Source organism: Corvus moneduloides, chromosome 19 (assembly GCF_009650955.1).
Source record: "Corvus moneduloides isolate bCorMon1 chromosome 19, bCorMon1.pri, whole genome shotgun sequence".
NCBI lineage: Eukaryota > Metazoa > Chordata > Aves > Passeriformes > Corvidae > Corvus > Corvus moneduloides.
In genome coordinates this window covers 4,426,771-4,453,767 of record NC_045494.1, presented here as the reverse complement: position 1 = coordinate 4,453,767, position 26,997 = coordinate 4,426,771, and the positions used below count along the sequence as shown (strand labels likewise).

Genomic DNA, 26,997 nt, shown 5'->3' with positions numbered 1-26,997 from the left:
TACTTGTGATGTGATTCAGGGCAGCATGGCCCACACAAAGAGAGGGGTAAGAGCCTGCAGTTGGAAACAGCAAGGAGTAGCTGCAGTAATGAGTAACCCCGTGAGAGCTGATTCACATGTCTGTGATCTGTTCCACACAGGACTCACAGCGGTTCATTCCAAAGATTAGGCAAGAATATTACACTTTATGACAAAACTATCTCCCACTGACTGAGTGGAGTACTCCAGCATGCAAACTCCTCATGGGAGAGCAGATGCTGGCCCTGGCAGGCGTGCATGAGGCCGGCCCACACTGAGAGACCATAACCTGCTCATATCCCTCACTTCCAGGGTGCAGCACCCACAAGGTGCTCCTCTGCCCCTGATTAGGAATCTCCTACCCTCCACTCTTCCTGTTCAGCTGAGTTAGATGGGAAAGGATTCCCAACACCAAATAAGCTTTAGGCAGACAGCCAGGTTTCCAAGCCCTTGCCAAAGGGGAGCCCGTGCTTCTGCCTTTCCAAGCGCTCTGTGATCTTGCACTTGCAAAGCTTCTGGAGGCTTTTTCCTCCCACTGCACATTAGCAATTCATTGAGTGGTTTCTACAGGTCCGAAAGGGAACAAGACAAACTTTTAACATATGAAGTGGAAGAACTGTAGAAGCCTCCCCAAGAGACCGTCACTAAGCCCAGAGCAATAGGGTCAATGAACTGCAGCACCCTCCCAAAGATGGCACAGCCAGAGGGAGCCAACATGCTCACAGGGTAAAAAAAGCTGCCACCTCCTAAGGATGAAGAGCTGTACGTCTTCCAAAGCTCCCCAGACATCTTATTAGACTTCAGGAAAGTTACTTCTCTTTCCCAGTCTCCCTCTCTGTAAAGTGGTGGTAAAACTTCACAGGAGGCCCAATTCATTAGTTCTGAAAACATTCAAATACAACAGTAAAGATTCTCTGTAAATATGCAAACTCACAAAAAAACCAGTATTTGTAGGGAAGGAGAAACCATGGGTGGGGCTGAGAACATCCAGAATTTGCAGTCTCCCCCAGCAATTTCCTCCTGCATTTTCCTGGAAAAAGGCTGTTCTGATACATGCACTGCTCTTGTAATGTGAATTTTCTTCAACAGTCTAATATTATTATTTCTAAATTTACTAATACTGGCTACAAAACCATCTGTATTCATGAAAACCTGCAAGTTTACAAGCTCTCACACATACAAACAAGCCATTTCAAACACCATGCTGTATTTAGAAGGCTGCATTGAAAATCTGGCTCTTAGAATCACCTTTGGTTGCTAAATAAACTTCTCTGGAGTAACCACAGCTCACACAAAAATAGTTACAAAACCATTTCATGACTTTAAGTGGAAATGGGTGTTGGTAAGAAGCACACTCAATTTTTCTTCACTGAAGTTGAAATATAAAAAAAATACAATATAAGCTCTGTAAGCAGATTCTTCATGGTAAGCAAATATGCAGAGATGCAGAAAACGCTAAGTGATCATTTTTAGAACATTTATTTTTGGCAGGATAAACACTTTCAGACTCTAAGCAACTTCTCTGTGTGTACAGAATCTCCAACTGTGAAAAGAAAACAAATAGCAGAGTTTCATTTGTTATAATCAGGATTTTTTTCATGACTGTTAGAATAAAGCTGGATCACATTTGGAGTGGCTTGGAAATTCATTGTTTAGGCGTTAGTCTCCAGTGGTAAACATCCTACAATATGTGTATAATACAGCAATTATTTTTGTACTTCAAAGCCTTCCCTTGTATATTGGGAAGGTGTGGGATAAAAACAACCTCTTCTTTTCCCTTCTAGGGAACGATGGTTTCATTGCTTGATTTCACCCAGCAGAAATTATCATTATCCCTCACCAGACTCCATTTATTCATGCAAAAATTAGCCCCAAACACCAGACCACAAATTGCACTTGAGAAATCCAACTCTCTGGAGAAACAGGAGTATAATGGGGGGACTGTACAGTCCTGGAGCCTTATTATCCCCCAACTCCTCTGGGCACAGGGCTTTTTTTTAATACAGGAACTCACTGTTGACTCTTCAGGACTGAATATCCTGCAGATGAGGAAATGTGGAACAAGAAGGACAGACACTCGGCTGGTTTGAGTGATCACATCTCCATGGCCAGCACACCACTGCACTGACAGCTACCATCACTCCCCTCTCAGAGCAGGCCACTTTCATTGCTTTAGAGGAACAGAAAGTTCAGGAGCAGGGTTGAGAAATGCATTTTCTCATTCTGAGCAACCTAGTGGAAATCTGGCTGCTCAACACTTCTGAAAACACCCGGCTGAACTGTCCCTCTCTGAGTGTCCAAGGAACCAACAGCCAGTATTAGTCAATGCTCTGGGAAACGTCAGCCTGCCAAGGTCACGTAAGTCTGTGGCAGGAGAAGTAACAGGATCATCTGGCTCTTCTCCTGTTTCTCAGCCACAAAACTTTCTTCCTCCCCTAACAATTATATATGTGGGTTTCCTTAACAGTTTCTTTTTACATTCCTGTTTAAACAGCACAGGGAAAAGGAAGAGGAGACTTGATGTGGAAAATTAGTTTTGGAAAAGTTGAGCAGTGTGGACTTGCCAACTTCTGTTCCTCCAGTCAGTTCATTGTTGATGCTCTCAGCTCTCACTGAAATGCTATTTTCAGGCTGTACGTCAGACTGCACAAGTGAAACTGACAGGATTTTTAGAAAAAATCTGAGGTTTTTCCCTGAGAATTAAACAAGAAAAAGCAATATGGGAATACTGCTTCCCACTTTGTACTGCTGAGGCTCCACCACAGCTACTCCAGGCAAAGCTCCAAAGGGACCCAACAGCACAGGAGCAGCTTTTCCAGAAAGTGCCATGAGATTCCCAGCACAAGGGGAGACGTGCAGGAGATACCCAGTAGGGAGATGTGCAGAACATTGCCATCACAAGGGAGATGTGCAAGTCTTTTACATCTAATGACACACAGGGAGTCTGAAAATATTCTGAGGCGATGCTCTGCAGCAAAACAAAGCACAGGCACAGAGCAGAGCAGGGCTCCAGAAAATGCAGCTTTCTAATAAAACCCTCCAGCTATTGCTGGAGCTGCCAGGTGGCTCCTCAGGGGCAGAGGCAGCTGTGGAGCTGCTGTGCCAGGAGCTCCCACTGCTGCCCCAGCCCAGCTTGGGCACAAGGGCTCCCCAGACCTTCACCACCACTTCTTCCCACTGCTTGGTGTCATCTGCTGAGCTACAGCCTTTGAATGAGAAGCCAGGAATGCAGAGGTGGCACTTTTTGCTATAGTGAAAGACCAGCAAAGCCTGGAAGCAGCAACAGCTGTCTCCAGTGCATTGTTTGCTGAGCACTTGTCATGCTGCTGGACATGCACATTAAGAAATTAGAGTTTCTACATGGTTATTTCCTTGAGCTAACAGGTGTCTAAAGCCAGTTTCCAGTTCTGCTTGCTATCCAAATACAAGGAACTTAGAGCAGGTTTAACTTCTGGCGGTTTTTTAATAGAGAGGCTATGTGTTTAAGATCTTTGCCAAGGCTATTTTGATGAGGCCACGTACATATTGACGGCCCTCGCTGACAGAACAGGGCTGCAGGGAGGACATCTCATCCACACATAAACCAATGGCTCAATCAACATATATTGCTGTAAAAAGACTTATTATTGCAATGCTGCTGCACAATTTTTTTTTCAATATCCACATGGATATCTGAGACTGCTTGATGATGATGCAGATTGTTTTGAATATTCCAGGGTCATTTATCCATAAGAGGCTTTAGAGAAGTAATCCAGCCAAATTTCAGTTTGCAGATCAGCATGTCTAGATATTTGACCACACAATTCTACAGAGAAAACGTGGTGTCACTGTGTTAGCTGAGGGTGGTGACTTCACACAGGTGTAACTGAGTGCAGAATCTACCTCCTAAGGGTTTTCTGGTGCTTCCTGAACCTGACAAGATTAATTTAGCAATTTGGAAATCTGTTGCCAAGCCCAAGTTCCCAGAAGACTGCATAGCAATAGGAAGATTAAAAGCAGATGGTTCAGCAATCAGAGTTTCCCAGTCAAACTTTTAACAGACTTAAAATTCTTGGGCTTCATATATATCATCATCTTCATTCTTTCCTCCAATTCAGTGTGTGTTAGTATCTTTGGAGCACTTCCTTTGGACATGAAGCCAAACACATCATGCTAATAATATGACCTCAAAAAACATACCTTTATGATAGGCTTAATAAGAGGTTAGGGAAATGTCAACTCTAGCTCAACAAGGCTCTGTGCATTTAGACCATCTCCACGTGGTTGTTAATTTCCATAAAAGGATGCTGGAATCTAAAATACGAAGAGAGTCCATTTCCAGGAGGGGTTTTAGAAGATGAGCCTGTTAAACACAATTCAAACACTGTTGCAGTTGACAAAGTTGACCTTCTCCATTAAGGTGAGGCATTTGAAAAGAGCTAAGGTGGGAGCGGATGGCCACACAGTGCTCCTGATTTCTCATTCCCATTGGAACCACTAAACTCTTCTGTCAAGGTCCAGCAGGAGCAGGGGTGATGTGGGTCGGGCTGTCAGCATCCCCAGTCCTCTGGAGACCTGCAATGAGAGGAGCAAGGCAGGAGCAGTTGGAAGCAATAACAGGTCTGGAAATTACCTAAGAAACTTAAGAGTTTCTCTGTCTGCTCTGCATTCTCTCCTCTCCCTCTGCCCTGACTTTGAGTCCTACAGGACTGTAGGTATGGTCTGACCTGTACCAGGCTAGCCACAGGTTGCTGTGCCAAGGTCAGGCTCCCCCTCAGGCCAGTAGGATCCAGACTCTGGCCAGTCCAGCTTCGAGTCCTGGGATGATTTCCTCTTTAGATCTTTTCGTCTCCAGTGCTAAGCCTGACCACTTGTGTGACTGAGACAGAAAAACAGGGACGTCCAAGCAAGTATGTGTCTGTCTGAATAGTAGTGACTTGCTTCAAACTCCCAATTAACATCAGAAATGAAGACAGGACAAGTGTCTCCCATTTGTCGACCAGAAATCTTCCCTCTCTGCAGAAGTGGCAGCTAAAACCAATCCCCCCAGACATTCCACATAAGGTCCAACAAACACCAAATACAAATCAAATACACAGAAACTCTCTGCTGGGAATTTCTTCCTCTGCAATATCTTACAAACATCTTTATAGCACCAGAACTGACTTTATGACCACTTCATGCAAGCACTGAATGGCAGTGCTGAGCTACCACGGACACAGTGCCCTTTCTTCGTGCCACCTGCACTGAACAGCCTCAGGATTTGCCTTCCAGGGGTCATTTGGGTCTACCTTCACACAAGCACTCGGGGGAGGAGGACACCAAGCAGCAAATACTTCTCTCCATGAACAAAAAGGTGCATTAACAGCCTTTCTTGCCCAAGTACCTGTGATACCAGGGCAGCCTTTCACATTATCAGCCACAGGGTCCCGAGGCCTTGAAGAGATAGGTTTCCACCACACAGGTCAGGCTCACGTCAGCACATTGCCCATACCAGAATAAAGCACAAGCAGTGTCTGCAGTGCCTGATACCGCAGCCTTCATCCAGAGAACATAGCTGGCCTGATTCTTCCCATCCCTGAAAACAGACTTGCAGGAATGTTTCCGACTCCCCCCCACCCCACAATTCTGGGTGCCCACTGTGTTGTGCCACTTCTTGTGCTGCAGTGAGTCCCACTTTACCTGCTCCCAATATCCCTTTGAAGGCAAAGTTAGTTGCAAGGTCAAAAAACTGCACCTGCAAAAGCTGAGGAAGTCTGCTTTGAAAAACTAAACCCCCAAAATACATTTGGACACATGAATAGAGCAGCCAAACCTCAAGTTAAATCTTCCATATGAACTGTAAGGAATCAAATAACCATCCAGAAGAGATGTCTGCAAAATAACTTGGCTCATAACATTTTCATTTGGCTTAAATTAAAATAATTGTAAATCTTCAGTGCACAGCACAAGAGCTGCATTCTGTGTAACACCGTACGTATCCTATTAAGCTTTAAGTCAGTTCAATCCTACAAAAATGCTTTGAAAATCAGAGTGAGTTGCCCCTCCTTGGGCAACACAACTGCAATAAAGCAGAAGAGGCTTCGTGAGTGAATTTTCCCCACTGTAGTTAACCAGAGTTAAAAGAGGCAAGGGAACAGGAGGGGGAGAAGAAACATTCCTTGGAATGAAGTGGAAAAGCATCATTACACACCGATCTCTTGGAGCTGCATTAAACCTCAGCTGTGCATCAGTTAGAAGCCAGTGCCAAGCTGACTATCTCAGACACAAACATGGTTCATCTAATGATCTATTTGTAATGATTTACAAGTTGTGACTTCCTGGGCATCCTGGAGGTTTAAGGGAAGAAGATGTCTGGCCTCCAAGGTTCTTCACACACAGAACTGAGCCCTGCTGGCTGCAACTCAGTTCTGTGGGGAGCAAGAAATTTTGGACATTGTTTACCAGGTTTTTGCTAGGTAGAAAAAACACCTCCATTCACAACCCTGTTATATCATTGTACATCACTACAGATCAGATTTTTATAATATCAGAATGTTCAATCCCACATTGGAATAGGAATTTACAGTACAACATGTGTGCAGTGGCTTCTGAAAACCATGATAATTCCTGCCACTCCTCCCCTCATTTTGGATTATTTTGACTCCACCATCTTGTCTTAACAACCTGAGGGCATTCACAGAATTGGTGTGAGCACAGCACAGGAAAACTCAGCCACAGCCATGCCAGTAGAGCAGAGTCACTACTCACACTTGGGTCTTTCTGAAGCTCTCATTGACTTTGCAAGGCTTGGAATTAACCACTATATGTCTCTAGTCCAGCTGTAAACAGAATATTAAAACTCCCACCCCATAGTTGCTTTGTGCCAACCCTAAAGAGGGTTTAAGAATCTTTAGTAAAGGTGACATAGAAGGGCAAAAGTCAATGATTAATCGGTCTGCTCATTAGATTAACAGTTCTGCTCATTAGCTCTTGCAGAGGAAGAGTTCAGAGTAAGTTAAACCCCAACACATTAATTTATTTCCAGAGCTCTTTCTGAAATTGCTCCTTCATATTGGTGCCAATAAATCTTACATTCCAGCTATGCTTCTCTAACAGATACAGGCATAAATTCTTATTTCTCGTTGGCCAGATTAGTGACAAGAAAAAAGGGAAGAATAGAGCAAAAGCTGCAGCTAGCACTTACCTATCTCTGTCCTGCAGCCTTCTTTCTCATTACTCCTGCAACTCTCACATTTAGAGGCAGCTGAGCTCTCCACATGCAGTTTTAATGGAACACCTATCCCCCAAGCATCCAACTGCAGTTCAGCTGGGACCACAGTTGCAAATAAAAACCATTGCACTCTTCCTGAACACGTGCAGTAACGATAGTGTAGATAATACCTTGTACTGCTGAAACAAGAGCCATGCAAAGATTTCAAAGAGCTTTACAGACATTCATAATTTAAGACAATCCACATCCTCGTAAAGGTGACACTGGATCCTCACTTTGCAGATGAAGAATAGAGGCATTAAAAAATTAAGGAATTGAGGGGCATGGAAAGCAAGGGAGCGCTGAACAATGTCCTGTTCACATACATCACAGCAACCAGACCTTGTGACTGTTTCTGCAGGCACTCAAACCACTTCAGGCACATGCTGCTGAAGTTTGCTTTATCAATTTCTCTGTTTTATTTCTTAAGTTACTCTTGGATACTATTACCCCATCCCTATTAACCTCATCTTCTCTGTTCTGGACCCTATTTTTTCACACCAATACCAATTACACAGCCTGTATCACCCTGTCTGGCAGCCCGTGGTGACACTGGAGACACCATTCAGGCATGACCTGATTTGGTGAAACAGCTACAATGTTTTAGTTCTTTTCTAGATATTATACACTAGATGTTATGAATAACTTATTAAGTGCACCCTACTTCTACTGTCTTTCCACTTTATGACAGTGTACAAGCTGTCCCTTCCAGGAGGAATCTGGGGTAGCAGCCTTGTTAAGCAGGGCCTGCTCTAGCCTAGGGCTTTCATTCGGCACAGGTTCTGTTTACTGAATAGCGCTCAAACTTTCTGACCCCAGTTTAGAAGTTTTAATTGATGCACACAGGAGAGCTGGATTAGGTGCTGTCTCTCCTGATGAATCTGTCCCTGCAGACTGTGAGACTGGGGAGTTTAAAAGCAAAGATTTTGCCCTTCACTGCCATAAAATGTATCTTCTCACTCTATAATTAATCCCAGTGAAATGAAAGAAAGCAGCCTAACGGATTCACCTGTTGTGGTGCAAAGTGCAAAAAGACTGATTGAATATACACCTTGAGAAATGCAGTTTGGCTTTCCTAATGTACCTCTTTAATGAGCACCTCGTATTTGGACATCACAGAGTACAGGGCAGGCCAGAGAGACAACAAGAGGCTTCTACAACACAGATAGAGTTGAAGCCACACTCCCATATAACAAATTAGAAATGAAAAAAACAAATATAAATTCTGTCTCATGAAAAGCCAAACCCAAATATAAGGCTTACTCTAGCCCAAGAACAAGCTTAAAGCAGAGAATCCAGTTTGCTGGCCACCTTCTCCCCTTCCTATTCTTCCCTGGTCAAGGGCTGAAGGAGGGCAAAATCAAGGTCTGCCCACCAGTTCAGCAGAGGAATAACCCCTGCACAGGGATTGTTTTAGCCAAAATCAGACCCATGATTGGTGAACAATGAAAGTGGCACAGTCCTCATACAGAGCGATGAAGGTGCAGCCTTTCCCCTCTCCAGGAATGGACAACCTCTCACGTGTAGGCCAAGGCAAGGGCACAGCCAAGCACACACAGCTAGGACTAGAGGAACAGCACCGGGAACAAAGCAATGCACAGTGCTGAGAGATGTGCCTTTACCTGCATTTTCCAATGCCTCTCTGTTGGGGTTTTAGGAGTTCTCCTGGGGTTTTTTTTCTGTTAAAGGAATTTTCCCCATACGTGTTGCTAGGGGGACAAATAACTGGGTACTTCAGAAAAACAAAAGACCTACCCACTGTAGTGGGGTGCATCTGGCTACTCTTTTGTTTCACCTGGGTGTGTGGACAGTCGGTCCCCGGCATTTGGACAGAGAGAGAGGCTGCTTTCTTCGGCTGCTTTTCCTTCTGCCAGAGAAACCCCGGGATCCCAAGCCCACCTTCCCTGCCCCACTGGGAGCCAGGCCATGGCCGCCCTGCCCCCGCCATTGCTTCGAGCCTTCGCTACATTGCAGCTGTGCTCGCCCAGCCTGCCCAGACCTCCGGGGGGGTTCCCACCGCAGCTCCACAGTTTGGATACACCTCCTCTGCCACCTGGGATCTGTGCTCGTCCCTGCTGTTCCAGCCTGCTGTTCCCGAGGGTCTGGCCGGACACCGGGATCGGCTCCCCAGGCGTTTGTGAAGCTTCTTTGTTCCATCCCTTCCCGGGATCCCAGGCCACCAGAGCCGCGTGCTCCCCGAGCTCGCTCCGGAGCGCCCCCTGCAGCCGCGGGGGAACCATCGCACCTGCCCTGCTCACCGGGAGCCGCCAGCGCCCCTGCCGGCTGCGAGCGGAACTGCACCCGAGGGGAAAGGGCCTGACAGCCGAAAGGCTGGGACTGGGTTTGTGATTGTTTGCTGTTACTGCCAGAGTTATTGCTGTTTGTTTGACTTGTTATACACATATGGATATATAATAGTAAAGAACTGTTATTCCTATTTTCCATATCTTTGCCTAAAAGCCCCTTGATTTCAAAATTATAATAACTTGGAGGAAAGGGGGGTCGCATCTGCCATTCCAAGGGAGGCTCCTGCCTTCCTTAGCAGACACCTGTCTTTCAAACCAAGACACTCTCTCGAGCAATTCCAAGAGCAGTGTAGTGGTTTGGTCCAAAATACTCATTACTGTTTATCTGCTGTGAGATAAGAATTAGGAGAAATGCAAAGCAGGCACCAAACTTGAAAGAATATAAAGAAGTTTATTAACAGACCTAAAAGAGGGAAAAAAAAAAAATTATACCACCTTCAGAACTCTCCTCCTCCCCCCACCTTCCTCCCTTCTCCCACTGACAATGCAAAAAGACAACCCTTAAGATGTTCAGTCTGTTTACCACTTCCATAATAACCTTGTTCAGTCCATTTAGAAAGAGAAGTCTCTTCTTGCTCATGCTATGAAAACATTATCACAACGAGACAGCCACCCACTTCCAAATATTGTTCAGTCCATTTAGGAAGAGGAGTCTCTCTGCCTGCGTGTGAGTCCTTTCCCCCGACTTGCAGCTTTTCCCACAACTGCTTTCGAGGGTCCACTCTTGAAGTTTTTTGGGGTACAGTTTTAAGGTTGAGCCGTTCAGAAACAAAAACAGAGGCCCTTCTCCTTCCCTGGGAGCAAAGGGTCTTCATTATCTTCATCGTTAGGACTATCTCTGGGAGCATCTCTAGGAACTGAGGTTTTCTCCTTTCCCATTTGGAGCAAAAGTCCTCATCTGGTTCATCTCTAGGGACTGAGGTTTTCTCCTTTCCCGTTTGGAGCAAAAGTCCTCATCTGGTTCATCTCTCCCTGTCCAAACTTCTCATGAAATTACAGCTGCGTCAGCATCTGCCTATCTCAGCGCAGGTGCTTTTGCTCACAAGTTGAACACTCCACCCCCCATATCTTCATGAAATTACAACAGGATACTCTGATATATCATAGCTTCACAACAGAATTTCAGCTTTAAGCATCTCCTCTCTCTCTTCCCTCAGGTTTTCAGCTCTTCACAGCAATAAAAGGGTTACTCTCACCTCGGCCTTGCAGCTTTGCAGCTGGAATGTTGAATTTTTCTTATCGAAGTGGAGAGGGGGGAGAGCTGAGCCGCTCCGGCTGCCCACGGCAAGGCAGTGGGGGGGGGGGGGTTCCACGGCTGGAACAGGTCCATGGCTTCAGGATGGCCGTGGCCCGGCCCGGCCTGGCCCAAGCAGGGCCTGGCCAGGCCCCACAGCCACCTGTCCCAGCGCCGGAAACGAGAGAGAGCTTGGAGGGGGAGTTTGCCTATTCTTAAATGTGGATCACAGAGGTGGTCACAACTTTAAGTGGCTTAGAGAATTGTCCATATTCAAACTGGCCAGCTGATAGGTTCTATCAATTCCCAGAGGAAACTGTAAGCACCCCTTAGCAAGGACATCCCTTCCGGGACTATGCTTGCTAACCTATGACAAGCAGCTACCTGTTGGCCTCTACTCTTACCCAAAATACATCCCTTCAGATTACAATTTCTTCAAGAGAGCACAGCAACTGAGACCAAACAGAAATTTGTTAGAAGTTCAGGGAGCTTGAGAGCAGTGAAATCCTAAAAGACAGATTTTCTCCACCAGAAACCTTCCTCAAGGTTACACTAGTACTGTGCTGAGGACATAGTCACCAGGTAAGCCATATGGTGACAACTCAATTGCAACACTTAAGACTCAGTTCTTAGTAAATATACAAGAAAAAATCATACTACAGATGCTGGTAAATAATTGTGCAGTAGGACTGAGCTGAGATAAAAGATAAATGGTATTATAGAGATGAAATAATGGTATTTTATACTTCAAAAGAATAAGATAAAAAGCTGAGATTTTACTGATGGGCTTTAGTTAAGGAATTAGTCATCATTATACAATAGCAATTTGAATATACTAGCACAGCACATGTCACAAGAAAATCATTCAAAGCTTGGATATATTTTAGCTGTATCAATTAAAATTGTACATCACAGTATAACATCAGATAGCAAAATTTATTCCAAGCAAGTATTTACGTAGAGCTATTAAATTACAAGGATTTGGTTTAATTGGTGAGTAAATGGAGCTGGAAGTTGCTGAAGAAGTCTCTAGCTACCAAGAAGATCACTGGGGCAGAACAAATTGTTTTACTCTGTTTTGTGTTTCTGAGTTTAAAGCCTTCCAGATGCACCAGTAAATGCGATAATAACATTGTACAATGAAGATGGGTTTAAATAATGAGTTTGGGGCGAGAGGGGAAAGCAGTGACTTGTGTAGCAGCATTTCACCAGGGAAGTAGAGAATCTGACAGAGTTTCTGCCTGGAAAGGGATGTTGAAAAGTGTATCACTGAGATAAACTAATGGAAATTCTCCAGAAATGAAGGCGTCAGTTAGATATGTAGGACAGCTTTACCCAGACTCAGTGACTTGCTGCAGCACCAAGAAAGCTTAGTGGTACTGTAGGCAAGAGTCAAAGCCCTAGGAGATGGTGAAAAAGGTTTGGAAAACATGGCCAGACAAACCCAGATTTTTCATAAACTTTCATACAGCACTTACTTGAATGGAAAAGGCACTGCAGCACCATCCTTTCCAACTGAGCCAATGCAGACAGTGCTCTGGCAAAGTGAACACATCCTCACAAGGACTGCATACTTCCCTCAGCACCTCTGTTAGCAAAGCCTTACTCCTCCACGTCTCCCAGAGAAGCTGCAACCACAATCTGAATAGGATAATTTACACCAGCTGGAAGTCTGACCCACCTATTTAATGCAAGGGAATAGGCATGACTTCTTTCCTGCTGCATTGACTAAGATCTCCCCAACCGTACTCTGAGAACCACTTTAGACGTTGGGATATCAACCACAGAAAACTGAGTGGAAATCCCCAGGCAGGAATAAAACATATGTTTAATAAATGGTTCTACAGAAAAAGAAAAAAAAAGAAAAAGAGAGAGGGGGAGGAGGAAGGAAGGAAAAGGTTTGCAATTGTGAGATCATAAGAGTCCAACCATATAAGTGATGACTAAGTGTAATCTTGTGTTTCAAGAAGATGAAGAAAAACATGTTTTTGAAACTGTTGAGACTGGCGTTCCCAGTCAACAGATATTCCTTTATTGGCCTGTAAATGACCCTTTCAACTCGGGCTTTCCTCCAGCCGGTGGGTCATGGCAATGACTAGAGAGGAGAAAATCCCCACTACTGGCCAGCTGTGCTCCAAATTACCTTACTCGACTGTACGTATAAATGTAACTGTGTGTTTCCATGGAATTGCATCAGAATGACCTGCTCAACCCTGACATAGTTCATATATCTGTGATCTCTGTCTCTGTAGATAAAAATCTCTTTCTCCTGTGTGTGTCTGAAGACTCTGTGAGGACAGAATCAACTCTTCATTAACCAAGGAAACGGAGAGAGCAGATAGCCCAGATACAGCCAAACTGCGAAGAGTGCAAAACACAGGTAAATTATGTCCTCAAATGGAAAATAAGGATATGAAATACAGAAGAGTTTAGTGCTGCTGCTGAGCACAGACCACAGATCTACATAAACTGGCAAACCTACACCAGGCAGCACATGTGGGTATGCCACACTGAGCCCAGCTCAACATGTCCAGTAGTTGATTTCCAAGGGGACAGTGGAGAGTGGATATCTAGGGATAACTACAATTCACACTGGTGGTGTACAACAGTGTGAAGAAACACTGAGAAAAACCCAAATTCCAGTTCAGGTGAGAGCAGAAATATTCCCTGCTAACCCAGAGGAAGTACCTGTCAAACTAAGTAACTGAGAACTCTCTCCTGTCTCAGCTCAGTCTCCCTTCCTAAATTCCCTTAGCATTCACTCCTTCTTATGCCCCTTTTCTCTTTCCGGGCCCTTCCACAGGCTGAAGGAACTGGTAGCTGTAACTTCTATGCTAAAGGAGTGCTGTTCTATCCCAAAGCAGCCCACAGCAGAGCTGTGGTCCAAGCAAAGGGGAAAGTCAAGCACAAGCAGAGGCATAAGAGAAGGATGTTTTGGTGGTTCTGATAAGAGAAGAATGCCCTGGTGCAAACTGCAATTTGGGTCACAGTGTGGCAGGGGAAGGAGAAGATACAAAGCCTCAGATGGCTGGAGGACAGTGTTTGGCAAGAGCCTGGGAGATCCAGCTAGAAAAATTTGGATCTAAGACAAAGGAAATCTATGATTCAGTTTCAAGATGTGTCAGGTCAGCCATGAAGACAGATATAGACAGAAAGGAGGAAAGGTGAGAATTCACCTCCTTTGCTTTTAAAAGTAAAGTCAGAGAAGAAGAAAATCAAATATAACAGCCAGTGAAATAAGTAAAACATCTGGGAGGATTTTCTTGGTAACAAGCTAATGTAAACAGACCTTTGTATCAGGATATAAATGTGACTTCCACAAAGGTGTAAGTGAACTCCCCTCATTCAAAGCTGCCATGGGCTGGACATTTCCATGGCACTCCCTCCCTGGACTCACCACTGTTTCCTGTTGGGCCCTTCACACGGCAGGGCAGTCTCTCTTCTGACAATGACTGAGGCTCAGGACTATTGTAACCAAAAAACAAAGTATGTTCCCATTAAAAATCTGGATGATAGCAATTAATTCCACATTTTTGTGAATAAATATCATGTGTTTGTGCCAGAACACTTTGGCTTGTTCACAGAAGCTAACAGTGACACATAAATCTATTTTCCCTGTTGCTCAACAGACCATCTCACTCTGCCAACCAGTTTTTGCAGGGGAAAAGGGTTTTTTTCTACCTCTCAGTCAGCACCTTCAAAGGTCCTTGCTCCCCATCTTCATGTCGACCTGGGGGTTATAAAACGCACTGAAAGCTACTGATGTCAAGGTAGCCCTGTGACTGCTTTGGGTTTTCACCAGCCACTGATATGAAACAAATTTATTTCCAAGAGCTGCCCCACCATTTCCCAGGAGTGATGTCATTCAACTGGAGTCAACGACCAGGATTTCTCCCCTCTCCTGCAGCCAAACCCAGCAGAACAGATGTGCTGTGAGCATCCCTGACACCATAGCTATGCTGAATGACCCATCCTGTTCTCCCTGTGGCACTGCTAGGAAAGAGCTCTCCTCTGGCATCACTGATTTGGATTAATGGGGAACAAGGAAGGACCAACACCTGAGCAGAGAACAGCCAAGCCCTTCAGAAAAGAAGCTGATATACCCCTGTCTTTTCTAGCTGTGTTTACTTTGGTTTACGCTGCTGATGTTGGTATATTGCATTGCAGAAGTGTAAAACCAAAGGAAACATGTAGGATTATGGCTGTTCTGAAGCTTTACAGATGTTTGCTGACTTTATGTGGGAGAAACATCACTATTTTATTGACCAAACTCTCTTTTGTTTTAATATGGAAAATCTCAGTGGCACTTCACTCCATTTGTCTTTTTTTTTCTTCTTTAGTCATATGATAATGTACACTTATAACCAGTGAATCATCCCCCCAAAAAGTCATAAAGAGAAAAATAGCTCATGTGTATGTCTCAGCGGTCAATGAATCATTGACAACAGGTATAATGGGAATAATTATATACTGCTGAGAAACTTTACCCAAAGCCCAGCTCAGAGGCTAGTTTCAAAACTTCTGAGCTGTGCAGTTGGATCCAGGGCTGTGAGTGCCAGGTTAGGAAGCAGCCAGGAGAATTTCAGATTTGTATTATTGCAAGGAAATATCTTCTCCAAGTGTCTGTTATGTGTTGACAAATTGTTTATACTTAACCCAGCAATAATAATGAACAGTCTAAAGAGACAGTGATTTTTATGTCTTTAATTCACTTTTAGTGGGAAAATATCCTGGCAACAGAAATATGGATGTCAAGCTTTGGATGCCAGCCACTGCCTTAGAACTATGCTATTTTAAGCAGTAATATGTATTATTTGGTAAAACAACGTATATTTTTTGGGTCTAATCCTGGAATTTCCTACTCCAATGAGCTTCAGCCTTCTAATCAAAGTTTCTGGAATTACACATATGAAAGTAAATTTGTAGCAGACTGCATCCAGACAAAAAAAGTTTCAGTTCCAATGCAGTTTGCCTGCTGCCTTCCTAGAAATAGTTGAATATAAATGTGAGGCAATTGCTCCAGAACACAAGTGTAAAACTCTTCTCTAAGCCAGCTCAAAGAACTGGAGCAACTAAAGAAGACATGTCCATGGACCACGTCCAGCTCCAGAAGAAGGCTTTGCTTTCCAGTGCAGGGTCATTGGCTATTTTGAAGAGCATCTATCACACAGAGGAGGCAGGGCTGCCTCCCAGGGCTGCTGGCTCCACTTCTCACCTGGATTCGTACCCTGGGCTGAGCTCAGCCCCAGTGCCAGCTCTGGCAGCCCCTGAGGTTTTGCACATCAGTATGGAGACAGACCCCACAATCACTCCTGGGAGCAAAGACAACAACTGTTTTTTCTCAGATCTGCTGAAGCCTCTTAGAGAAAAAAGATGCACAAGTGTGCCCTCACAATAACGTAGCTGTGTCCACTTCCACCAGTGCACAAAAAGAATTCTCCTAAAGAACAGAATTCCTCACACAAGGAAAATTTACACAATAAATTATGGATGAATCAGATCATTGTGTGCAGCATGAACCCTGCCATCCACCAATGGCAAACAGAAGCCCCTAAGCATCTAATACACTTTTCCTCTCAAATATCCCAACAGTGCAAGAAGACGGTGATCAGCCCCATCTGCTCCTGTCACAGCAGTACAGAGCTGTGCACCAGCACCAGCAGTTAATTCAGTGAAGCTATAATGGCCCATACCTGGGAGGAGATAGTGGTCACAGGAACTCTTTCAGTGGAGACAAACAGGCACCTTCTGAGAGCAAATATTCTGATCCATCTTAGACATCCGCCTTTGGATAAGCTGAACCACCTTCTGGAGGTCCCATTGCTCCTTGTCAGCTGCAAAGGGAGCATGGCTACAGCTGTGGCCAGCTCAAACATAAACGTCTGACTCCTGGATGCCTTGAGTTGGAGCAGAAATATTTCACCTTTAGCTGAGAAAGTAGTTGAAGAGAGATGGGTGGCTGCTGTTGCATTTCTGGGAAATGCAAGATATTATATGACCCGTTAATTTATTCCAGAGTTTCCCTTTATGCTTTAACAATACTGTTCAGCATTCAGTTCAAGTCATAACATTTAATGACTTGTGGTCAGCTCAGCTTCTCCTGCATTTCTGTGCCAGCTTAAAAAATAAACAAGGCTGTGTCTACTGAATGGCACAATCGGAGGGGTTTACCCTGCTCCTACCAGAAAACACGTATCAGAACATACCAACACACAATTTCAGTTCAGTTAAAGGAATATGGGGCCATTCTTTACATCTGGCTGTAGGAGACTCAGAGAGCTGAACAGTTTGTTCAGTAATGAGCATCACTCTTTAGGGGACCTGAGGACTGGGGACAACTTCAAATTAACACTACCTTCATTTCAAAAATGTCCAGTGTCCTCAGATGGGAGATGCAATGTGCTGGGGGCTGCACAGTTACTTGGGACTTGTTTCCAGCACTAAGTTAACTCAGCGAATAACCTGAGTCTTGTCCTCACTTATACAGAAAAGCTGTGGGTTTGGAGGCTGCCTCTGTAGGGGCGGCTGTCCTACATAGGGGCAATGTGGCATCGTCATGTATGAGCGACCCCATGTCAATTCTGTACACACAGTGGGAAGGGTTAACTCCACTGCACGGTAAACTCCACACTGCAAATAATCCCCCTAGGAAGAGGTAATCCCTGTCCTGATGAATTTACAACTAAAACCCCCACACAGGGTGTGGCAGGAGGCATAAAAACAAAAAGAGGTACAGCAGCTCTTACAAAAGCACATCTGTTGCTGAGTTGGGAACAGAATTTAATGCTCATCTGGTGACAAACAACCCCAAAACAACAATTTGCAGGTGCTCCATACCTTAGGCAATGGGAAGAAAACTCAAGTGCCTTCCTCCCTTACAGGGTCTACACACACGCAATTGCTTCCAGCACAATTTATAATTTGTAATTTCTTGGCCTCAAAACCATTCTCTAGACATACCCAGTCTATGAATCTGCTGCACAGACATTCTCCACGTTCTCAGCGTTCTGGTTTAAAAGTCATCAACCAACCTATATGTCTCCATTTCTTCAAAATTCTATTTTAATGCAATTTTGGCAAATAGGATTGTAACTATTTAAACCTGTTTTGTTGGTTGTGTGCTTTGAAGAAGAAACCATTACCAGATACTTTAGAAAATTTCCACTCATCTTCTGTTGTTTCTCTGCCTTTATGCACCTTTCCTACCAGCTGCTGGACTGCTGCCTGCCATCCCACCTCCCCCTGCTCCTGCATTCCACATTCAATGAGCTCTTCTGCAGTCAAAAGCTTTCTCCTATCTCATGGTGCCTTTATGTTAGAGAAATAATTTGTTTGTTACATTCAAAAGGGAATTGTTTGGTCTTGTCTTTAAAAATGTATGACATAGTTACAGAGTCTATATTTTTTACCCTTTTGCTTGGAAATCTGTACAATTATGATCTTAGGACGAAAGCACATTTTTGAGTAGAACATGAAATGAGACAGACCATTTCCTCACAAGTGTTGTCTTGGTTTGAAAGACAGGTGTCTGCTAAGGAAGGCAGAAGCCTCCCTTGGAATGGCAGATGCAACCCCTTTCCCTCCAAGTTATTATAATTTTGAAATCAAGAGCTTTTAGGCAAAGATGTGGGAAAATAGGAATAACAGTTCTTTACTATTATATATCTAACCAGTCAAACAAAACAACAACAACTCTGGCAGTAACAGCAAACACAAACCCAGTCCCAGCCTTTCGGCTGTCAGGCCCTTTCCCCTCGGGTGCAGTTCCGCTCGCAGCCGGCAGGGGCGCTGGCGGCTCCCGGTGAGCAGGGCAGGTGCGATGGTTCCCCCGCGGCTGCAGGGGGCGCTCCGGAGCGAGCTCGGGGAGCACGCGGCTCTGGTGCCCTGGGATCCCGGGAAGGGATGGAACAAAGAAGCTTCACAAACGCCTGGGCAGCCGATCCCGGTGTCTGGCCGGACCCTCGGGAACAGCAGGCTGGAACGGCGGGCTGGAGTGGCAGGGACGAGCACAGATCCCAGAGGACAGACGAGATGTATCCAAACGGTGAACCCCCCGGAGGTCGGCCAGGCAGGGCAAGCACGGCTACAGCGTAGCGGAGGCTCGAAGCAGCAGCAGGGCAGGGTGGCCACCCCCCAGCCTCCAGCAGGGCAGGGAAAACAGCTTTGGGATCCCGGCGTTCTTTCCAGCAGAAAGAAAAACGGCCGAAGAAGAAGCACCAGCAGCTCCTTTCTCTGCAGCTTCTCTCTCCAAATGCCCAGAGCGAACTGACCCCACACCCAGGTGAAACAAAGGAGGAGCCAGGCCCACCCCACTCCCAATGGGCAGCTCTTTTTGTCTTTCTTAAGTACAGCCATTTGTCCCCTAGCAACATGCATATGGGAAAAAGTTCTTTTAACAGGAAAAAATCTAGGACTAAACTAAAACCCCAACAAGTGTCTATATGGAACTGGGAGTGGTTTCTTAAATCTGTCATAATAAAGGAAGGTAGAGAACCAAACTATGCGGCCATTTCCAAAAACTGAAGCCCTTACTCCATCTAAACCGAACTGTTTCTGCAGCTGGCTGATGTGAGGGCAAAGGGTGAGGAAAAGAGGGAATATCTTAAACTAGATTTTCTACATCCTCTTCCCTATCCTAAGCTATATACTTTGGGTTTCACCCCGATGGAGACACTTCCCATTGCTCACTATCCTCTTTCCCTCCCATCCCATGAAAAGCAGCAGCTAACTACTGAGCCCTTTGCTTCCCTCTTTAAAAGTCTTCAGCATCCATAGCTCCTGCAGTTACATCCTTGTAATCTACAGATTCATATCTAATAATATGAAAGTTCTTCTGTAGCATCTCCTGAAGCAGGATTTCCAAGCTGTGCAGTGAATATGTATTAACTTGCAGATCAAAGCAGCCCTTGTCATTACATTAATGATCAATCCAGTCAATATTATACAACACAGATTCAGCACAACCTTCGGATCCAGCCCTATGAAAATGTCTTCATTTCAAAGAAATAGCTCTGAAACTCTTCAGTGACTCCTGCTCACCTACCAGTATCCCTGCCTACTTATGGGGACTGGGGGACACGCTGCAGTTCTGTCCCATGACCAGGACATCCTAAGGAAAGAAAGGAAGAAAAGAAAAGAAAAAAAGAAAAGAGAGAGAGAAGAAGGGAGAAGAAGAGAGAAGAACAGAGAAGAAGAGAGAAAAAGAGAGAAAAGGAGAAAAAGAGAGAAGAAGGGAGAAGAAGAGAGAAAAAGAGAGAATAACAGAGAAGAGAGAAAAAGAGAGAAGAAGGGAGAAGAAGAGAGAAGAACAGAGAAGAGAGAAGAAGAGAGAAAAAGAGAGAAAAAGAGAGAAAAAGAGAGAAAAGGAGAAGGGAGAAGAAGGGAGAAGAAGAGAAAAAGAGAAAAAGAGAGAAAAAGAGCAAAGCAGTCTGTGGAAGGACTCTTGCTGAAGTTTTGGAAAAGCAATTTTCTTCTCTTCTGGAGGAAAAGCAGTGCTCAGAGCATGTGGTAGAGGTGCCACACAAGGACAGGAGATGAGTGGGGGCATCTGGCAGCAGCGTGTGACATGAGCACACAAATCCAGGGGCTGCTAAGGCAGCAGCACCACCAGCAGCGAAACCCATTACCACCCTTCCCCTACACCTTCCCTCAGCGCATGAGACCCTCTGCACAGGGAGGGCAAAATCCCAACCAGCCTCTAATCATATTTCCTTAGGGCTGCTAAAACCATGTGCTAATCCTGTCAAAGCTCTCTCTCTGCACCCCCTGCCAGGGGTGCATACATAAACCTACCCCATGTGAGCAGCCACCACAGCATACAGCATACAGAGGAACGGGCTATTTTAGCACAGCTCTGCTTTCAGGTTACCCTGCTGGGTCATGTTACACACCCAGTCACAACATACTGAAATACAATACCACAACAGAACAGATATGTGACAAATTCTCCTCCAACCACACAAGTGCCTTATCCCTGTCCTGATCCAAAGTACAGCAATGCAGAGCTCCTGCCAATCAGCTCACGGACACAGCCACACAGGCACAACGTGAGTTCAAGGGGAGGATGGCGCTTCAGAAGCTGGGAAGGAGGGAGAGATGAAAAACATATCGTCCTATTTATCCATATTTCACATGGGTGTTTTGTTCAGTTGTGAGGAATTCCCTGTTTCCTTAATAAAAATGCACCAAGGACCAAGCACCTATCAAGGAGGCTGGCTACAGTGCTGCAGGAAGAAGAAAGGAGAAGAACACCACCTTCTACCTCACACTCCACAGCTACTTCTACATTAGAAGCTTTAACAAATCTGCTTTGCAACACCTATTGCTTTAAAATGGAATAAAGGGAAGTGGTGCAAGAGGTAGGGAGGATAACATTATGTTCCAATGACAGGAACAGAGACAGCAAATGAAAGTTTCAATATTGGGAGTCAAAGGATTTCCTCTGAAATCCTGGTTCCATGCATGAGGTCACTGGAATTTCTCAGCTTGCCATTGACTGCTGTGTAGATACAGGGCAGGCAAACCTTGTGCCTCCGTTTCCAAACCTGCAAAGGTAGGAATATGAGCACTTCCCCTGCTTCAGCAGGGCTTGTTGAGGCTTGGATGTTTGCAATGTGCTGCAAGATCAAAGGATCAGAATAGCATTACATATTCAGTACAGGTCCATGCACTATTTGAAGGTCTAGAGGCGAGGCAGGTTGCTTAGCTTGCAAAGGAAAGCAGGAAACCAGAGATTGCATAAGCCCTTATATTGTAATTACTGGGGATTGAATTGGTCCTCTGTGAGATGGGAATGCCAGGCTGGCATCTCTCAAATAGCACTTAGCTCAGAGGTACCACAGCTTCAGGATTTGCCCCTAATAGTACCCTAGAAGTCAAGACACTGAGATGAGTCTTCTCTTTGTGAAAACACAAGTTTTTCTTAAGTTTGAGAGTCACTTTCAACAACCTGCCTCTTACAAACTTCTCTACATTGCCCTTCAATTTGTTGGGAAACACAATATAAATCCTGGCATTCACAACACTGTCACAGGTTGTGGTACCCTGAAAGGTCTCATATTTCTGCAGAAGCAATGACTCTTTTGCCTGTCACTGTAAGCCAAGGTCTTTCTTACAGCAGACACAAACACAGAAGAAAATAAATGTATTCCAGGAAAGCACAGGGATGAATTCACAATTATAAGTGGGAATCGGTGCTTTTGTAAACACACACACAGACAAAAATTTATGACACAGGTCTCCTTTTCCAGCTACTGTGAAAGGTCATTTCACTCAGACAACTTGACTGGGGACCTGTGGTAGCACATGGACTCTGTTATTCTCCCTTTCGGGCCTTCACAAACTCATGCTGCTGCCAGTACATCCACAGCAGGTGGGCTCAGTCCTCCTTGGGGCTTCTTGAGGCCACAATTCCCCAAGCTCTGGCCTTCAATAAAATAAGGGGTTTGCTGTTCACCATAATTTCAGGATTTCCACAGTTCCTAACTCGCCTATCACAAGTCTGGTAGTGCACACACCTCAAATCAGTCTCCTTGTTGTTAATTCTTCCTACCCACCACACATGACAGACAATGAATACGAGAGTCACTACTGACATTCCCACGGACATTCACACATGTCCATTTGAGGTGCTCCCTCTGCCACACCTCTCCTTTCTTTAATCAAAGTGTCTTAAAATGTTTAGAAATAAAGTGTTTGCCAAAGATTAAATGTTGATCCAGTGCTCAACAAAACCAGTGGGAGTCTTTCCACTGACTTCAGTCAGCATCACAGGACAGGGCACCGAGTATCTCACACAGCTCTGAACAGACACAGGTCACACAGGATCCAGTCAGAGCACTTGGCATTTGGCAGACTCAGAACTCATCTTGCCAACACAAGCAACTGGACAAAATGGAAACAAAAATCAGTACAGGTATTTTTAAATAATTTACCCAGGCTCCTGATCTAGGGCTGACACACACACAAAAAATTGTAGAAGTTGCAGAAAATGCAATGAAATAAAACTGCAAAACTACCAGGGAAGGTTGGGTTTGGTTCTTCAGAAGATATGATTGGAGTATGGAAACCTATGGAACCTGGGATGGTGGAAATGACTAAAACTTCTACATGAGTATTGCAAGAATACAAAGAGAAAACAAAAAGCCTTAGAAAAGTAGTCAAACAAAAAAGCCCACACTAATGCTGGCATTACCTGAGAGCCTCATTACAGAAGCAAAGCTTGGGAGCAGACACCACCAATCCTGGGCTTTACTCAACAGCAAGGACAGACAAGATTTTATAAAAAAGGTTTCTCAGCTGGTGCCGACAGCAAATAAGCTTTTTGGGAATGATGCCAAATGCAAGAGGAATGATGATGAAACCAGATCTGAAAGAACCAGGAAACAAGTACACATGGATACTACCTGCAAGTTTGACAACAGGACTGAAAAGCAGCACCTTCCAACCTACACACACACAAAACCCACAGGTAGCTCTACATCCCACAACCTGAGCTGGTCAGCTCCTGGCTGGAATGATGTCGGGAGGCTCCACCAACGAGGGACTCAAAATGGAACAAACCTCATGGTGTCTTAATCTGCTACCTCAGTCAAGTAGAAAGAGGCATTAAAAAGCTACTAACTGACTACAAACTGAATCAAGAAGTATTGAGACATGAAATAACATAGACGCTCTTCACACTAATTAACAACTGTATATGCAAGCTGTGGGGCGTGGGTGCTGGGTCCTCACCTGAAATCTTTCAAGCTAAAGTACTCTGAGGGTCCTGTGCATATCTGGAATATTAGAAATTAATTTCCTTCTAACTCTATGAGGTCCTTTTTGCTAAAAGAAGCTTGAGACTGGATGGTGTTCTCAGAGGCACGTTCCAGTTCAGCCACGTCTTAATGGCTGTAATGCAGAAAACACTGAAGTGCCACAGGCTGTAACATGCAGGTGTTCAGGCAAAAGAATCACAGGGGTCTCTATAGGCCTTGAAATCAGTGAACTGTGCAGAGAACAATTAAACACTCTCACAACTGGAGATAACTTTGGCTTTCTTTGCTGAAAGCCCCAGTGTGCAGCTGGTCACCTCTTCCTCGGAAGTTTTGCTCGGCAACCCTGAGTGTGAAGATAGGACAGAATCTGATGTATGTGTGCATATATATACATATATATATATATATATACACAGACACATAAGCCCCCTTTGTGTGATTCCATGGAGCAAACCAGAAAAGGGATCAGATAGATAGAGGAAGAGAAGCTCTCCTGGAGCATTTGCAGCTGGGCACTGTTGCTCAGTGACTGACCAACACCACACACAGTGGGGAAGCTCGAGGCAGAGCTTCAGCCTCACAACCAAATAACAGCTAAAGAGAAACCACATCTCAAGTAAACTGAGGTGCAGAACTCAAGGAGCTCTTGGGCTTGGGGAGCTATCTGCATCCCTTCTGTCAGGCTGCTACTGGTAAGTAATTCTACCAACTGACTTAGCTAAGCCAGGAGTTCAAAACAGAACATGTCCGTACTCCCAGTGACCAAAGAAGTGAAGCTTTGCACAGTAACCTCTACAGAAGTATTCTCCCAACTTGGGAAAACATCTTTATTCCCAAAAGAATACCAAACCGAAACTCAGAAACATGTTTAAATTACCCTGTGTTTACATGCCAGCCTGTATAATGAAGGTATAAGCATGGACTTAAGAACTTCCCTTGTGTTGGGTATTTGAAGGTATACTGAGGAATCAAGAAGAGGAATATGCTTGTCCTCCTGCCAGGTCTTTTAAGATACACCAAAACAGACATCATTAAATAGTAATATCATGCTGTGAACATAAACTAAAAAAAATGCACTAATTGGAGACTATGGAGATTTACAAAAGCATGTACTGAAATTAGAGACAAAAAGCACACTGGATAGTCTAATGAGTACAAAGAAATGTAACATTGCATCTGTACAGCATCTCCCAACCTAACATTCAGTGGGAAACTGGTATCCTCATCTCCCAGAGAGAAACTGACTTGCAAAATGCTGTATCAGATCTGGGAAGGTGCCCTGCAAGGTGACTCCATGATCTCTGCACCCACACACCAGCCAGAGGAATTGTTTTCAAGCCAACACCCAGGTCACTAAAGCTGATAAGGACCCAGGGCCAGGGACACTGCTGCTTGTCATAATCATGTGTCCAAGCCTTGCAGATATCTGTTTTAGTACAGAGGGTGACTATTTCTGATAAAAAGTTCAGAGCATAGCACAGCAAGCCCACACATCTTACAGATCCCAAAGTCTCATCTGGAATGAATCAGTATCAATTCAGACTTTATTTAAACATATTGTTTAAATACAGTTTATCCCTCCTGATGCTGGGTTGAGAAGTTCAGTCTTTCAAGTATATTCTCTTACACTGAAATTTTGTTCTTTTTAGGAACAACTTGAAAACACGTGAATGCATAATTACAGTGGTCATATATCTTAATCCTATTATCATTAATCTGTGCTGCTTTTCACAAGATATCACACTGACATGTCTGTGGGACTGTACCCACCACACCACAACAGCAGTATTTGGGAATAGTGACAGCAGGGACCAGATGAGCCTACAGAACATTGTGCCACGTGCAGAATATACACAGCTTCAATACATGGAGAGAAAACTCCCTAACTGCCTGAGCTGAGAGAACTAAGAGCAAAATTTATAGATCAGCTATATATTTTAATTTTTATAATATTATGTTCCTCTGTGACAAGCAGAAATTTCCTAGATATTCACAGCTCAGCTTCCTATAAATTTGTCCTCTGGACTATGTTATTTGCTGCTGTGACATCAGCACTCGCTCCTCCTGCAGCTGCCTTGAGTGACAGCATAAAAATGCTGGTTATACTGATGGCACAAGATGCTCCGCCTGAGATAGAAAACCCTTTCATCAAATGCACTTAGAGCTTATCCAGAGAAGGCATCATGAATTAAGGACCTGCTCGCTCAGCTCTGGTCAGCAGATCAAGCAGCACAGTTTGTCCCCACACAGCAAAGCAAACACAAATCCTGAATGGCAGTAAGAGTAACACACCCATGCCTCAAATGAACCATGTGCTGAAGCATTTTCCTCATTGAACCTGGACTGCAGCCTGAGGACCAACAGAGCACCTTCTGCCACCTCCCAGAATGTGAAAGAGTACCTGGCTCAGAAGAACAAGTGCCTCTACTGATTTCCACAGCCCTTTTCCTCTTGGGTAAGCATTGGCAAAATCCAGCTCAAGAGTACCACCTAGCCTTCCTCTGACATTTTACAGACACTAACCAGTGAGCTCAACATCACCAAATTAGGTAGTTATCAACCCTTGCACCTGTCCTACAACAGATTTAAAAGATGAACTGAGGATCAGGGTAGGTCAAACTCTACCACAGCTTGAAGGGCTGCAAGAAATACAGACTTATCTGCTGTGTCCCACACAGCCTTTGCTCAGAAGGCAAACTCCCCTCTCTGCCTTCCTCCCATGCTCTCTGCCACATTCATTTCTCTGAGCAGCTGGTGCCAAAGCTGAGCCAAAGGGACTGACTGACTCAGCGAGGGATGCCCAAGCCTTTGCTCAGTGTGGAAGACATCAACGTCCGTCCCATGGCACTGCCTTGGGAAAGGGACAGCTTCCCACAGCCCTTTTTCCCATAATGATGGACTGGAGAATGTTTGTGTGTTCAGGAATAATCACAGTATAATGTCACAGCCCACCCTCAGTATTTTCTAACCCCCCAAACCTGCTGACTCACACACACTCCAAGTGATACCCAGCCTCTCCAAAGGCCCACTGTGCCCACCAGTGAGGCAGCTGCTTCTGAGCTGAAGCAGAACAACACATAATATCAAACAGCAATATCTTCTTACAGTGTAGCCTAGGAAATAGAGGATATGAGTCCACTCCAGGAAATACAGCTCATAAACTACACTGGTGGGTACCTACAGCCCAAAGCACAGTTCTCCCACATAGCCTGGTAAGTGAGAAGGACAATGTAAAAGCACCTATGTGGTGTCCTAATTGCTGCATTGTGCTGGCCAGAGGAGAGTCAAACTGAGCCTGGAAGCAACTCCACTGCCTGTGTAACAGCCTGGTCACAAAGCAAGGACAGAGAGACTCCTGGCCACAAGCTGGGAGGCCTCAGCAATGCTGGTTTGTGCCCTCAGGACTTGGTGGCTGTAACCTCTGATTGCTTAGGAAACCCTCCTTCAATG

General features: G+C 44.7%; 1 protein-coding gene across 1 annotated transcript in view; it reads right to left on the bottom strand.

Annotated features, from left to right (window-relative positions):
- Window positions 1–1,481: 1,481 nt before the first annotated feature.
- COPRS (coordinator of PRMT5 and differentiation stimulator) overlaps window positions 1,482–26,997 on the bottom strand; it is a 97,296-nt gene continuing 71,780 nt past the window's right edge. The window contains exon 5 of the mRNA XM_032128798.1: window positions 1,482–4,572. The gene's annotated coding sequence lies outside the window, so the exon portion shown is untranslated. The remainder of the gene's footprint in view (window positions 4,573–26,997) is intronic.